The sequence below is a fragment of the Heloderma suspectum genome, chromosome 1, assembly GCF_057233095.1.
Source record: "Heloderma suspectum isolate Gila_16-S chromosome 1, 16-S_ref, whole genome shotgun sequence".
NCBI classification, from domain to species: Eukaryota; Metazoa; Chordata; class Lepidosauria; order Squamata; family Helodermatidae; genus Heloderma; species Heloderma suspectum.
The window spans coordinates 109,525,859-109,540,572 of NC_139458.1; positions in this window are offsets into that span (position 1 = coordinate 109,525,859).

Below are 14,714 nucleotides of genomic sequence, written 5' to 3' on the forward strand. Positions count from 1 at the left end.
GGCAGACTTATGGTTTTAATGAAGCCAGAAGAAAGACTCTTAGTCACCAGTGTAGTTGAAAACTACAAGCTGAGAAACAAGTAATTACTTAATCTGAAATGAGATTTGTTAAACAAATCTGAACCAAATGGTCATTAAAGAGTTTTTCCCCTCCCCAGTTCTACTCTCTTGATTAGTTCCTTCACATCAGCCTTCTTAGTGACCGCTTACAATGGCTACATTGTTATGTCATTGTAATTATTAAAACCCACATGTGCTAATGTCCCATTGATCTGGGTTTTAATCTTTGTTGTGGGTGCGTGCGTGTGTGTGCACGTGCACGTGTGTCTATGTGCTTTTATCTTTGAAGCAACCATCACTCAGCTGCATGACACCTTTGGCTACCTTGTCAAATTTCAGAAACATGGTGCTCATTGCTGCATTTGCCATGATAGGAAGTGAATTTGTGGGCTCTCAAGTGGGAAAAAGGACAAAAGGCATTAACTGCCCTATGATGCTCAGCCAAGCTGGAATGTTACAGAAAAAAGCCCCCTTCTGCATCACCAAAACTCTGTGCTAGATCCCACATTAATTGGAGGAAAAAGGTCCAGCTTCAACAACAACTTGAAGAGCTTATGCTGTCTTTGATTCACACATCTAAGCCACCCCAGCAATATATCGCCCGCCCAAGTGAAAACCAATGGTGTTCCAATAAGACAACATTTGCTGCTGCCTACAGTGTTATAACCACAACATGAATGCAACAGAGAGCCTCTGGTAATTGTTCCTTAATGCAAGGGTCAAGAGATGTGCTGCCTGATTGAACTGTACAACACTGCATTCCTAGAAGGTTAACAAAAAAGAGAATGATTGGAGAATAAATAAATGAAGGCTTAAAATTAGGTTCCATTGATGACCTAATTGCATTCCTGCTGTTCTCCTTATCTTCATCATGTTTATTCCTGGATTGTTTTCATTTAGAAACAGATGAGGCAAAGCATCAAGAGCATTTTGGAAGCTAGAAAGAGAACTGTGTAAAGAAAAGATCTGAAAGGCTTTTGAATGTCCTAGAAGGTGGTAGTATGGTTGTTTTTAACTCCATTTTAAAGATTTACATTCAAGTTTCTCTGACATTTCTAATGAGTGTCAGCAACTTAGTTAGGGAATTGGTATCACAAAGAAAGAACACTGCAGGCATGTTCCAATCACACAAGGAGGGAAGCTTTTGAGCTCCCTCTTCAGGGGCATTGCCCACACCCCAAAAGCCTACACCCCAATTCATTTATTTGATTTGTACCCCCTCCCTTCTTCAAGGTGGCATACAAGCATAGGAACTAAATTAAATAAAAACTTGACTAAAACAATAATAAAACAAATGCATTAAAAACTCTGCGCAGAATCCAACAGGGTGCTTACTCTCCCACCAATTCCCTTTTGCCCCACTGATTCCTTTCTGCAAGTGGTGGGTCCCACCCTCACTGATTCCCGTCTGTCCCACCAATTCCTTTCCACAAACAGTGGGTCCACTGATTCCATGTGCAAATAGGAGCCACTGCTTACGCAAGGGAGATTTGATTTAGCACTTCCTAGAGGAAGCCCTGTTCACAAGCAGAAATGTTGGTTTCTGAAAGGAGGCAGGTTGGTGGAGCTCCCTTATGTGAGCTCTGCTGACCTGCCTCCTTCCAGAAAGGAACATTTCTGCTTGCTCCGGGTTGGCCTGGAAGTGCTAACTCAATGTTGCGCAAGTGGTTGGGGCGCTTGTGCAATGGAATAGGTGGGGTGTAAGAGAACTGGCCAGGTCGTAAGCACCCAGTTGGATTCTGCCTACAGCTAAAACACAATAACAGAAAAACAGCACTAGCCCAACAAATCAGCTTACATGCCAAATGCCTCCTTGAATAAAAATGTCTTTGCCTGCTAGTGAAAGGACAGCAGAGAAGCTGACAGTCTTTCTGGAGTGACACCTCATGACGTGTAAAGGGTGGCTGTTAGAAGGAAATATCGTTTCCTCCTGTGGATGGGTGTGTGTTTTCCACTTCCTGATTGTACATGGTGGAGTTTGACTCCTGTCTAGAAACCACCACCTTGAGACACAAAATATCAGACTAGTAATTGTTCCTATTTCCCCCCTCTCCTTTGGCAATATCATGACATTCAGCTGTATTGACATTCACAGCCTGTTTTCCACCTTCCCATTCTGGAACCAAGGGCAGATGTTATTATGATCTATTACATCATTCTTCATTACATCAAAGCATATGACTCCTGGGATTTAGCATGATAGAGAAATGCTAGTTTCCTCAAATGGATTTGTTTTTGTTCTTTCTCTGCATGTCTCTCCCACAGTTCTGGCCAGCTCCAAAACTAACGATGTGCCGATAGAGTCCTAAACGTTGTCAAATGCGAAAGTTGCATTTGGTTTTATTTGTAAAATAGCTGCCATTTTACACTTTATGTGTGTGTATGTGTGTGTGGTGGTACTTCCTACCCAATTGGAAGTTGTAGTCAATTACGACTCCCTGAGGAGTATAAGTGTATGACTTATGTTGGTTGTGTTCTTGCTTTACATTTTTAGATATACATTTAAAACATTTTAAAGTACACCTAAAATGTGATCTCTAAAGTGGACCTTAGTTGTGGCATTTGCTTGACTATTGAAAGTGTGAATTATTATTACATCATGGAGTATAATTCATATTACTACTTAGAAATGGTTTCCTAGGGTAATGTAAGTCAGTTTATTTAGGGCACAATCTTGTACATGTTTAGACAGCAAAAAGTCCTACAACTCCCAGCATTCCCAGCCAGCATCCTTAATTAATGTATTTATTACATTTATGTATCCTACTCTTCTTCCAACATAGAATTTAAAGCAGCATACCTAAGATTCCTGCCTGTCTTCCATTCAGATCCTGACCAGAACCTGATCTGCTTAGCCTGAGCAAGGTGGCAGCCAACCAAATAGCTGTGATTTATCACAGTCTGGGAAACAGCTATACTGCCTGCATCAAATCTGTTTTCCCAAAAGGCAAAAAAGAGAGCATTCCATACCATTTGGTATCCTTTTGTTTTCTACCTTAATTAATTCTCCAAAACCATAAATACTACAGCCTTTTTGAAGAGGTTGTTTTATTATTCTTGCGTTCTATCACAGTGGTGTATGGTTCCAATTATATTGTTGATAGTATCGATTAGCATTCCATGAATGGCTGTCCTTTTTGTTGTTGTTGTTGCTGATTTTATATGTGTGTTCTCTCATTCTAAAAATAACAATTACAATATTTTAATAAAAAATAAATTTAAAAATCATATTCTCAAAAGCCTGCCTGTCCATTTGCAACAGTATGTAGTTGGGCCCATGCACTCAAAATTCTTTGAAATTGATTCCCCATACCCACCTAGTAGTGTCTTCCACCATACACACTTTGCTGTGGGCAAGTGTCAGTGTGTATAATACAAGCACAGCAAATTTAGAGAAAGAGAATGACACACAATACCGCTTAAGGTTGCATGAATTATCTCAGCTTTGTACGTGTTCCTGATGACAACACATGGTGACTTATTGCACAGAGCACGACACAAAATAGTTAAATGCATAGGCCACGGAATTCTTTTTTCTTTTTCAAATATGTAACGTGATTGCACTGTACAGAGTTGTTGTGAATCTATTTTCATCTGAGCAATTCTTTGTCTTGTAATTATTTTTCATTCCCTGTAACAGGGAGGCATGAACTATTCTCATTAATCCACTAATATATGAATCTAGAAATGGGTGCAGACACAGAATAAATGTGAAATAAAGTGTAGAGCAAGCAATTTAGGGCACTAGACACAAGCTGTTAGGACTCAAGCTTTGGTGAATTGTTGCAATTTTAACTACAATTACATAGAATGTCAGGCTGCAGCTTTACAAACTAATAAAGATAATAACAGGCCCAGCAATTTGATTCTTTTTTTTAAAGCCTCAGTAACTTAAAGGCCACAGTTGTGAATTCTAATTTGAATTCATAGAATATTATATGTTATTATTTCCCCCCTTTTTTGTTCATTGCTTCAAAGTATTTAAATTATTATGGACTACTTTGTTATATCAGTTGGGACAAGGAGGCTTTCAGTTGTAAGAAGCTAGGAAACTGTAGAGCTTTTCCAATATGTTTGCTGTAAAACATCCTTTTGCAGAGAGTGCTAAAGTATCCGAATTCAACCCTTTCAAGTAGAATGTGTTTCTAGAGTTATGGCTGGTTCTTCAGCTATAATTTTGGGGCAGTTTTAATCATTCACAGAAGTGGTGTTAATGCAGAAATGGCAAATAATATGACGACTGGAACTGTTAAGAGGGAATTCCTCCCACCCAGGTTTCGTTTTCATAGAAAAGTTACGTAATCAAATTAGGCTGCAGTCCTGTACCCACTTGCCAGGGGCTCACTGAATTCAATGGGTCTTTTAGATAGTGTGTTGTTAGTCTCTAACTTTTCTATATGTCAACTTCTGTTGGTATGCCTAGTCTCTTTTCAGTCCTCCAAAGGTTTTTTTAAACTCTTCTAGAAGCAGAGATGGGTGGTGGTGGTGGAATCATCATTTTCTGGTTATTCTATTTTTTATTTTCTATGTGGTGTAATAGACTGAAGGCCTGCTGGGACTCTTAGCAAGAAGAATGAGGATGCAGAATAGGGTTAGTAAATGCAGGATTTAATGTTCACCTTCTCTCCCTGCATAGGGACATGACTCCTTCTCGAATGTCTGCTGTCCTCCCTGTCCTACTATAAGTCCTGGGATGTACTAGCCTATGACTCATCAGGGCATTCTGAAATACTGCCTTTGTTCAAGGAATGGATATGCCACCAACATGATATTTACTGCTTTAGCCCTATGCTGGCAAGTTCTTTTAAAAGGGCAATGGTGCTGGTACATGTCCTGTTTCTTCCTGAATTTTTACCCCAGCCCCTAGAATTTATTTAGGTATCCTTCGTTCAGGAGAGGATTCAAAGAGTACTTTGGGAGGGGGGGGGGTTGAGAATTTTGTTTCAGCAGCTCTGATAAGAATTTGCAAAGTTATCCATATTTAGGACAAAATGAACTTGAGATTATTATTGTTTTGTAAAATGAATGTGACAGAAAGTGAAACTGACAGATTTGCCCTTCCAGGTCCAGGGCTTTGAGTGCTTTGCTCTTAAAAGTCTGGCTTTGAAGCCCTGTGTATTCATCCATGTTAGTGCTGAATTAGGGTTGACACCTTTTTTTTCTGACAGGCTCCTCATCTTTAACAGCTCTATGGGAGGAGGCACATCATGGCCCTCTCCCTGCTGGGAATAGCTGTACCTATTGAATTTGATCAGGGCAGATGGGTGAGAATTTCATTTCAGTTCATTTTTGTGAAGAATGTACCAACATTCATCACGTTCCTATTTGGGAGAAAAAGAAACTTGAGATTTAGCACGCACGCATGCACATGCACACATGCACACATGCACACACACTCAAATATAGGAGGAAGTGAAACTGACAGTTTACCCATCCCTACATTTCCGGTTCCATGGATGTACATTCTGAGTGAGAAACTCTGAGAAGAATTCAGATGCATAGAGACAGATGCTGCCTGAATGCAGCTCTGGCCTGTGGCTTTACTTTCCTCTAGCTACTTTCGAACAAAGCCTGTTATTGAGAAAGGTTGTTTTTCAAGTGCAATTTTCAGTGCCATTTGTAGCCATGGCCGTCCTGTCTCAGTGAAGTTGACAGTTGCCTTTAAAGAACAAACAGATGCCTTTTGAAAGCTGATCTTTCAGATGGAGTGTTTCAGCCAACTGTCTGTCATTTGTTCACCGGGCTGGTTGTTGACATTTACCCATGTGCAGCAATATTTAATTTTAATTTTTTTTGTACTTTGATGTCAAATTTTCATGACAGCAGCTTGTCATTTTTCTGCCCCACTGCAGCTGCTGATAGCTGTTGATGCTCTGCTCTTTATTTAGGTACCAGGGTTCTTTTGCTGTTGCTAATGGAAGGCAACTCCATCCCTTTGTTTATGTTGGATTGCAATTGTTTATGTTGCATTGCAATAGATCCCATCCACAGCATCCCATAGAACCAGTGAAGCTTCTTGCATATTACATAAGGAAGAATAAGAAATATCTCTCTCTGCTGGAGGGCACCTTGAGTCTTTTTCAGAGAAAGGTTTCTAATAGATTTAATAATAATAGGCAATATAATAATTATACACTCCAACAAGCTCTACTTACCAACAGCAATTTGTATTTAATGACACTCTTCCTGATAAATTATGGTCCCTATTGTGTCTTTGGGGATGTATTTTTAAAAATGTTAATATTTGCATAAGTATGCTCTAGTTGCTGTTCTTCACGTTTCACCAGCCTTCCTGAATCTCCAGAAGAGTGGAGGAAGATTTAATACAAGGGTAGGCAACTTGTGGTCCTGCAAATGTTTTGGCCTACAACTCCCAACATCCCTCATCGTTAGCTATGCTGCCTAGGGCTGCTGGCAGCTGTAGGGCCAAACATCTGGAAGCCACAAGTGGCCCACCCCTGCTTTAACCAAAAGAACACTCAATGTCTTTTTGGTTTTTAAACTATGTAACAGTAACCAGAGTCAGGCTGTGGCCATGCTGATTCTTCCTTGGTCGTCTGGTTTTTATCTAACCCTCACTTAACTCCAGTAACCTCCTACCCTCCAGATAATAAATGTTGCTGGATATATCTGAGGTGCAACTGTTCTGTAATCACTATAGCCAGATCTTCTGTGAGATTAAAAAAATCAAAACCATTATGGTCAGTTTTCTGATACACACACCCAGCTTCAGTACCCAGTGCAGCACAGTGCAACAATATCCAGTAAATTAATATAACATACAGCCGGCAGAGAAGAGGCTTCTGCAATGTGTGTGAGGTGTCTACATATGTGTCTGTGTGGGATAAGGGAGAAATTTGGTTCCTATTTTAATACGAACTTACCAAATGCTGTATTGGAACCAATACACAAACTGAAATTCAGTTAGGCTTTGACATTCACATGTCTCTGAATTTTGCAATGGAGTTTCTCCAGTCAAAAATGCATGCAAAAAATGGTATACTGGGGGAAAGTTCACATAAAAAAATGTGTATTTTTGTGAAGATAATGTTGAAAAACACATTGGAAAATAGGAAAATTGCTTGCAAAAAAGTGTAATTAAGCAAAATTGTGTACAAAAAGGTGAAATGCACACAAAATCTACAAATTTTCATGCAAACTTTTTTCTCAAAGTTTGAAAGCGAAGACAAACCAAACTTAAGTGTGGGGAAATTCTCAAAGTTCAGGATCAACTGAATTTAAAACTGAAGAAATGAGAAATGGAGAGAACCTGAAATTGACAGAATCATAGAATAGTAGTCATAGAATAGTAGGGTTGGGAGGGGCCTACAAGGCCATTGGGTCTTGACTACAAGGCTAGTCAAGAAATTGACTAGCTATGCTCAGGGGGTAATCCTTAGATGAGAATAGAACCATTACACTTTAGAGAGAGAGACTGCTACAGAGTGAGAAGCTGCTACTCCATAAAGTTCTCAAGGCCCGCTCAAGCTCCACCCCCCCCGTCCTACAGGCACTATAAAAGATTGGTCTACCATGGGCTTTGGAGGGAGAGACTACTAGACCATGGAGAGAGCAATCCTATGGCCGTTAGTCAGAGGCTAGACAGCCATAGAATATATGGTTTTCTATGAGCTCACACTCAGAGGTTGGTTCCTGGAGAACTGACCTTCCCTCCCTTCCATGCTGCCCCAGGCAGCGCAGAATAGCCTCATGCTCCGTGCTCCGAAGAGGAGTAGAGCAGCCAAAATGGGGCTTTCTGGGGGGGGGGCAGTTCTGGGGCGGGGAAGGTGGAAATTCCGGTACAAACCATCCAGTGTGTCATCCAGTAGCCTCCTCCCCTGCTCTGCCGAAATCGGCTGTCTAGCTGCAAATTCAGGGCAGGAAAAGCACGGAGGGAATGATCCCCTCGGTGCTTCTCCTGCCATGCATTGGATAGGCAGTCGCCTCTGAGTTTGGAGGCGGCCGCCTACCCGCATAGGATTATGCCCTAAGCCTTTAAGGGTCCCATCTCTTCCTCAGAAGTATTAAGTAGCTATTAGCAGAAGCAGCAAGGGAAGTATGGAAAGAGACAGTTAACATCTACATCTCCCTATTTTCTCTAATCCCTGTTGGCCTATTCTTGGTCCTTTCTCTCACATTTTGCTTCTATTACCTGCTTGGGCAATTGAATTTTATATGCCTGCTTGACGGTGCCTTTGCAGGATATAATATGGAAATATGTTTATTTATGATTTTATTTGCTCTTTTATTGAGTTGCTAGAGAACTCTTTTAGGTTTTATTATAACTATTATTATTATTATTTGAGGGCTTCTAAGCATTCTATATTTTTGTATCATTTAAATATCTCTCTGTAAGCTGAAAACTAATTGGTGAAAAGGCAGGATATAATAATAAAGAATATGTCCCCATTGTAAGCTGTGAAACATTGGAGGATAATTGAATGGTGAAATATTTGGAGTCCAGTTGTATGACCTGACTTTAGCTGAAGGGCCATGAGTAATGTATTGTATCAGTAGAGTTAAATTAGGGTGTCCTACTCTACAAAGGACAGTTTTCTTTTTGAAGGTGTCCACCTATTTGGCAGCCTGTGGTCCAAGCCCATTTTAAGGATAAAGATCCATAAAAAGGGAGAGCAGCAGGGGTATTGAATTTGCCCAACAACATCTGGCACCAGGACATCAGACTAAGCCAGTGCACAGATCACCTGGTCACAGTCATCCCTGCTATGGTGAAATTGCATTTCTATTTAAATTATAGCAATTATTTCTGAATTTGCATTGAAACATATACATCAGCACATGCAAATTTTATGCAACTCCTCTTTTTTGGTGATCCAATTTGTCTTTTTGGGTGATGTGTAAGTGGCCATCCTTAGGGATGTGTGAATCGGCAAGAGCCAAGCTCGCTAAAATGCTTTGAATTCCATCTCGAATTTACAGCCACAAATTGTGTAAAATATGCCAATTACAACCACAATTTCCCCACAATATGCCAATGGCAGCTGCCATTAGTCTATCTCACCTTTTATAATGCTGGAGAGCGCCCCGCACAAAATCTGGAAGACACGCAGGTAAGGGGCGGTGGTGGCCTGCTGTGGACTCTGCAGGTCAGATTCTTCAGAAACCGGTCCCAGTGGAGTCTGCAGCAGATTTCTCCAGGATCCCTATTCCCTTGTTAGTCCTAGCAAGGGAATCCCTTGATTATCTCCGATCTCTAATGAGAGATCGGAGAGGAGCAAGGGATAGTCAGTGACACCTAGCAGCAGATGCAGGGGTGTGTGTGTCCTGATGGGTTACATGGCTTGGCAAGCTGCTTGTGGGCCCACAGGACACACTTCTTGCACCCCTGATCTATGGGGTGAAGATCACCATGCACAGAACAGAATAAAATCAGGCTCAAATGCACGTATGAATCCAACCTCAGTTATTCCTGTGGATGTCTATTGCCAGGAAATCCAGCCCTTTTGGGGCTCACTGGATTTGCACAGCACCCCAGGCTTGGTTTCCATTCGCAAACCAAGCTGCAGGTGTTTCCCGAAATCCAGGAATGTATCAGTGTTTTTCCTTTTCATAAATAGAAGTTTGTGCGAAACTCCAGCTGCAGTTTGTACAATTTGTGCACATTACGGCTAAAATTTGTGCAGATTATGCAAATTATGGTTGCAACATGTGAACATTTCTATTTAGAAAAATAAAAAAAACCCTGGAAAATCCACAGGCCAGCCCAGTTTGATGCAGATCAAGTCAGGCCCACTTGCAGGGAAAGAAGCTAAAGTCCAGGGGTTGAGCTGATGAAAGTTTGATAAGCTTCAGCCCCCAGACAGATAGGGATGGCGGAGAATTCCTCCACGGATTTCAGTGAGGCCAAATGCACTGGCATTCGGCCCCCCAAAATCCATGGCGGAATGGCCTGCCCCCCTGTGGATTCCCCCCGGGACGAGGCTTACCTGGGGCGGATGTTCCGGATGGCAGCAGGTCCAGCAGCGGGTTCGGTGGCGGCGGCTGGTCTTTCGACTGGCTGCCGCGGCCTCCATTTGCATCCTGGTCTTTGCTGTGATAGACTACATAAGTATTTACGTAGCCTATCACGGCAAGCCAAGCAAAACAAGAAACAAAAATGGCATACGCAAATGGCGGCGGCTACGGCAGCCGCCATTGGCGTTCCCTATTTTTCTCTGTTTTAATCGACGTAAATATTTACGTAGGCTATTAAGGTGAAAAAAAAGGGGAACGCAAATAGCGTAGTGGGCGCTATTTGCATTCCCCCCCTTTTTTTTTGCTGTAATAGCCTACGTAAATATTTACGTAAGCTAAAATGGCCAAAAATAGGGAATGCAAATGGCGGCTGCCGTAGCCACCGCCATTTGCGTACGCTGTTTTTTTTTTGCTCAGCTTGCCATGATAGGCGTTGTAAATACTTACGTAGCCTATCATGGCAGCCTGGCTGGACGCAAATGGCGGCCGCTACGGCGGCCGCCATTTGCATCCACAGCAGCCCATCCGCGGCCGGAACTCCAGCTGTGGACAGGCCTGGCCAGCTGCTCTACAGAGCTGCCGTGGAGCAGAGCTGGCCGGGCAAGATCATAGAATCATAGAATAGTAGGGTTGGAAGAGGCCTACAAGGCCATCGAGTCCAACCCCCTGCTCAATGCAGGAATCCAAGTCAGAGCATTTCTGACAGATGGCTGTTCAGCCTTGTCTTGAATGCCTCCAGTGTGGGAGAGCCCACCACCTCCCTTGGGAATTGGTTCCATTGTCGTATTACTCTAACAGTCAGGTGGTTTTTCCTGACGTTCAGCCGGAATCTGGCTTCCTGTAACTTGAGCTCATTATTCCATGTCTTGCACTCTGGGATGATCAAGAAGAGATCCTGGCCTTCCTCTCTGTGACAACCTTTCAAGGACAAAGAGCGCTATCATATCTCCCCTCAGTCTTCTCTTCTCAAGGCTAAACATGCCCAGTTCTTTCAGTATCTCTTCACAGGGCTTTGTTTCCAGTCCCCTGATCATCTTTGTTGCCCTCCTCTGATCCCTCTCCAGTTTGTCTGCACCTTCTTAAAGTGTGGTGTCCAGAACTGGACACAGTACTCCAGATGAGGCCTAACCAGTGCTGAGTAGAGGGGAACTAGTACTTCCCGGGATTTGGAAGCTATGCTTCTATTAATGCAGCCCAAAATAGCATTGGCCTTTTTTGCAGCCACATCACATTGTTGGCTCATATTCAGCTTGTGATCAACAACAATTCCAAGATCCTTCTCGCTTGTAGTGTTGTTGAGACACGTATCCCACATCTTGTAACTGTGCATTTGGTTTCTTTTTCCGAGGTGCAGTACTTGGCATGTATCCCTATTAAATGTCATTCTGTTGTTTTCTGCCCAGCGCTCCAGTCTATCCAGATCACTTTGAATTTTGTTTGTGTTTTCCAAAGTATTAGCTATCCCACCCAATTTTGTGTCATCTGCAAATTTGATCAGGATTCCCTGAACCTCCTCCTCCAAGTCATTAATCAAAATGTTGAAGAGCACTGGGCCCCGGACTGAGTCCTGCGGTACCCCACTCGTTCCCTCTCTCCAGTTGGAGAAGTTCCCATTGATAAGCACTCTTTGAGTCCGATTCTGTAGCCAACTGTGGATCCACTGGATCATTGTTTCATCTAGCCCACTTTGAGCTAGTTTGCTCATCAGGATATCATGGGGCACTTTGTTGAAAGCTTTGCTGAAGTCGAGGTATATGATGTCATTCCCACGGTCCACAAGGGTGGTTACTTGATCAAAAAATGAGATCAGATACATCTGGCAGGACTTGTTTTTGACAAATCCATGTTGGCTTCGAGTAATCACTGCATTGTTTTCAAGGTGCTTCCAGATGGATTGCTTTATCATCAACTCCAGAATTTTCCCAGGGATTGCTGTCTGACTGACTGGTCTGTAGGGGTGCACAAAAGTCCCTTACCTGTCCTCGAAGCTTTTGGCGGTGGGGGGGAGGTGCTTCACTGCTCCCCCCGCAAAGTTCAGGCCGGGGGGAGAGGCTTCCCTCCTCGCCCGGCCGAAATTCAGGCCGAGGGGGAGGCTTCTCGCCTCGCCCGGCCACGAACTAAACAGTTAAAAAAAAAAAAACGCCCCCGTGATAGGCTACGTGACGATTAACGTAGCCTATCATGGCTAGATCTGCAAAGTCAGCAGTGATAGGCTACGTAACTCGTCACGTAGCCTATCACGGGTGACTTAAAAATAACAAAAAAAAGTGTGTACGCAAATGGCAGCCCCCATAGGGAGCCGCCATTCCCGTTCCTTATTTGGTCGCTGTAGTCTACGTAAATCTTTACGTAGACTACGGCGAAAATTTCATTTTTGGGGGGGGGTTCGGAGGATTTCTCCCCGAAACTTGTTCGGGGGGCCGAACACGTTGGCGCTCGGCCCCCCGAAGTTTCGGGGAGAAATTCTCCGCCAACCCTACTGGTCTGTAGTGTCCAGGTTCCTCCTTTTTGCCCTTTTTGAAGATAGGGACAACATTAGCTCTTCTCCAGTCATCTGGCACTTCCCCTATCCTCCATTTTTTCTCAAAGAGAATAGACAGTGGTGCTGAGAGTTCTTTTGCCAGCTCCTTTATTACTCTAGGATGCAGTTCATCTGGCCCTGGAGATTTGAACGCATTCAAAGCCATTAGGTGTTCCTTGACCATATGCCTATCGATCTCAAGCTGCAATCCTGCCCCTTCAGCCTGTACTTCGCCTTTGCCAGGGGGGTCATAGAAACTCTTTTGAAGACTAAGCCAAAGTAGGAATTGAGCACCTCTGCCTTTTCTTTGTCATCTGTTATTGTTTTGCCATCCTTATTTAATAGCTGAACAACCATTTCTTTCCTTTGCCTTTTACTATGCACGTAGCTGAAGAAAGCCTTTTTGTTGTTTTTAGCATCCCTCGCTAACCTCAGCTCAATCTCAGCTTGAGCCTTCCTGACGCCATCCCTGCAATTCTGTGCTACCTGCCTGTACTGTTCCTTCGTTACTTGGCCTTCTTTCCACATCCTATATGTTTCCTTTTTTGTTTTCAGGTCATCCCTAAGCTTTTTGTGAAGCCACATTGGCTTCTTCTGTTGTCTTCCATCTTTTCTTCTTGTTGGAATTGTTTGTGATTGTGCCTTGAGAATTTCCTTTTTTAAAAGCTCCCACCCATCTTGGACTCCTTTTCTCGTTAGCGTCGCTTGCCATGGGACCTTCCTGATCATTGTTCTGAATTTATTAAAATCAGCTTTCCTAAAATCCAGGGTACGCGTTTGACTACACTCAGCTTTTGCTTCCCTTAGAATCAAGAACTCAAGTACAACATGGTTGCTTTCCCCCAGAGTTCCTGTAACTGCTACTTTATCCACTAAGTCATAGGGGTGTCAGAGAATTTCTCGCCGAAACTTCGGGGGGCCAAGTGCCAACGTATTCGGCCCCCCGAAGTAGTTTCGGGGAGAAATTCTCCACACAGCCCTGCCCCCCGCACCCCCCCGGGATGGGACTTACCTTTCCTGAATGTAGCTCCCGGTGGCGGGTCGCAGCGGCGGTTCAGCAGGGCTTCGACAGGGGCGGGGGCGGCAGCTGGTCTTTCGACTGGCTGCCGCCGCCGCCATTCCAAGAAAAGTAAAAAAAAAAAAAAACGCCCCCGTGATAGGCTATGGGCCGATTAACGTAGCCTATCATGGCTAGATTTGCAAAGCCAGCCGTGATAGGCTACGTAAATCGTCACGTAGCCTATCACGGGTGACTTAAAAAAAAAAAAAGCGCATATGGCTAATGGCGGCCCCCATAGGGAGCCGCCATTCGCGTTCCTTATTTGGTCGCTGTAGTTTACGTAAAGATTACGTAGACGACAGCGACCAAATAAGGAATGCGAATGTCGGCTCCCTATGGGGGCCGCCATTTGCATACGCGCTTTTTTTTTTAAAGTCAGCCGTGATAGGCTACGTGACGATTAACGTAGCCTATCACGGCTGACTTTGCAGATCTAGCCATGATAGGCTACGTAAATCGTCACGTAGCCTATCACGGGGGCGTTTTTTTTTTAACTTTTTATTTCGCGGCCGGGTGAGGCGAGGTGCCTCCCCCCCGGCCTGAATTTCAGCCGGGCGAGGTGGGAAGCCTCCCCCCCCCGGCCTGAACTTTGGGGGGAGCAGCGAAGTGCCTCTCCCCCCCCGCGAAGCAAGCTGCGAGACCAGGTAAGTGACTTTCGTACACTCCTACTAAGTCATCTCTGTTGGTTAGGATCAAGTCAAGGATAGCCAATCCTCTAGTTCCTTCCTCTACTTTCTGTAAGAGGAAGTTATCCGCCACACAAGTCAGGAATTTCCTGGAGGGGCCATGTTTTGCAGAATTTGTCTCCCAACAAATATTGGGGAAATTGAAGTCCCCATCATGCTTCCTTAAAACATTGGCTATTTGCTTTTCAAAAGTTTCATCCTCGTCTTCTCCTTGATTGGGTGGCTGGTAGTAGACTCTGACCACCAGATTCCTTTTATTCTTTGCTCCATTTATTTTGATTCAGATGCTCTTGATGGGGCTACCAAGCTCATCCTCCTGTATATCTGTGCAGAGGTATGTATTTTTCACATACAGTGCATACCCCACCTCCCTTTCTGTTCCTCCTGTTTTTTTTCAACAAGTTATATCCTT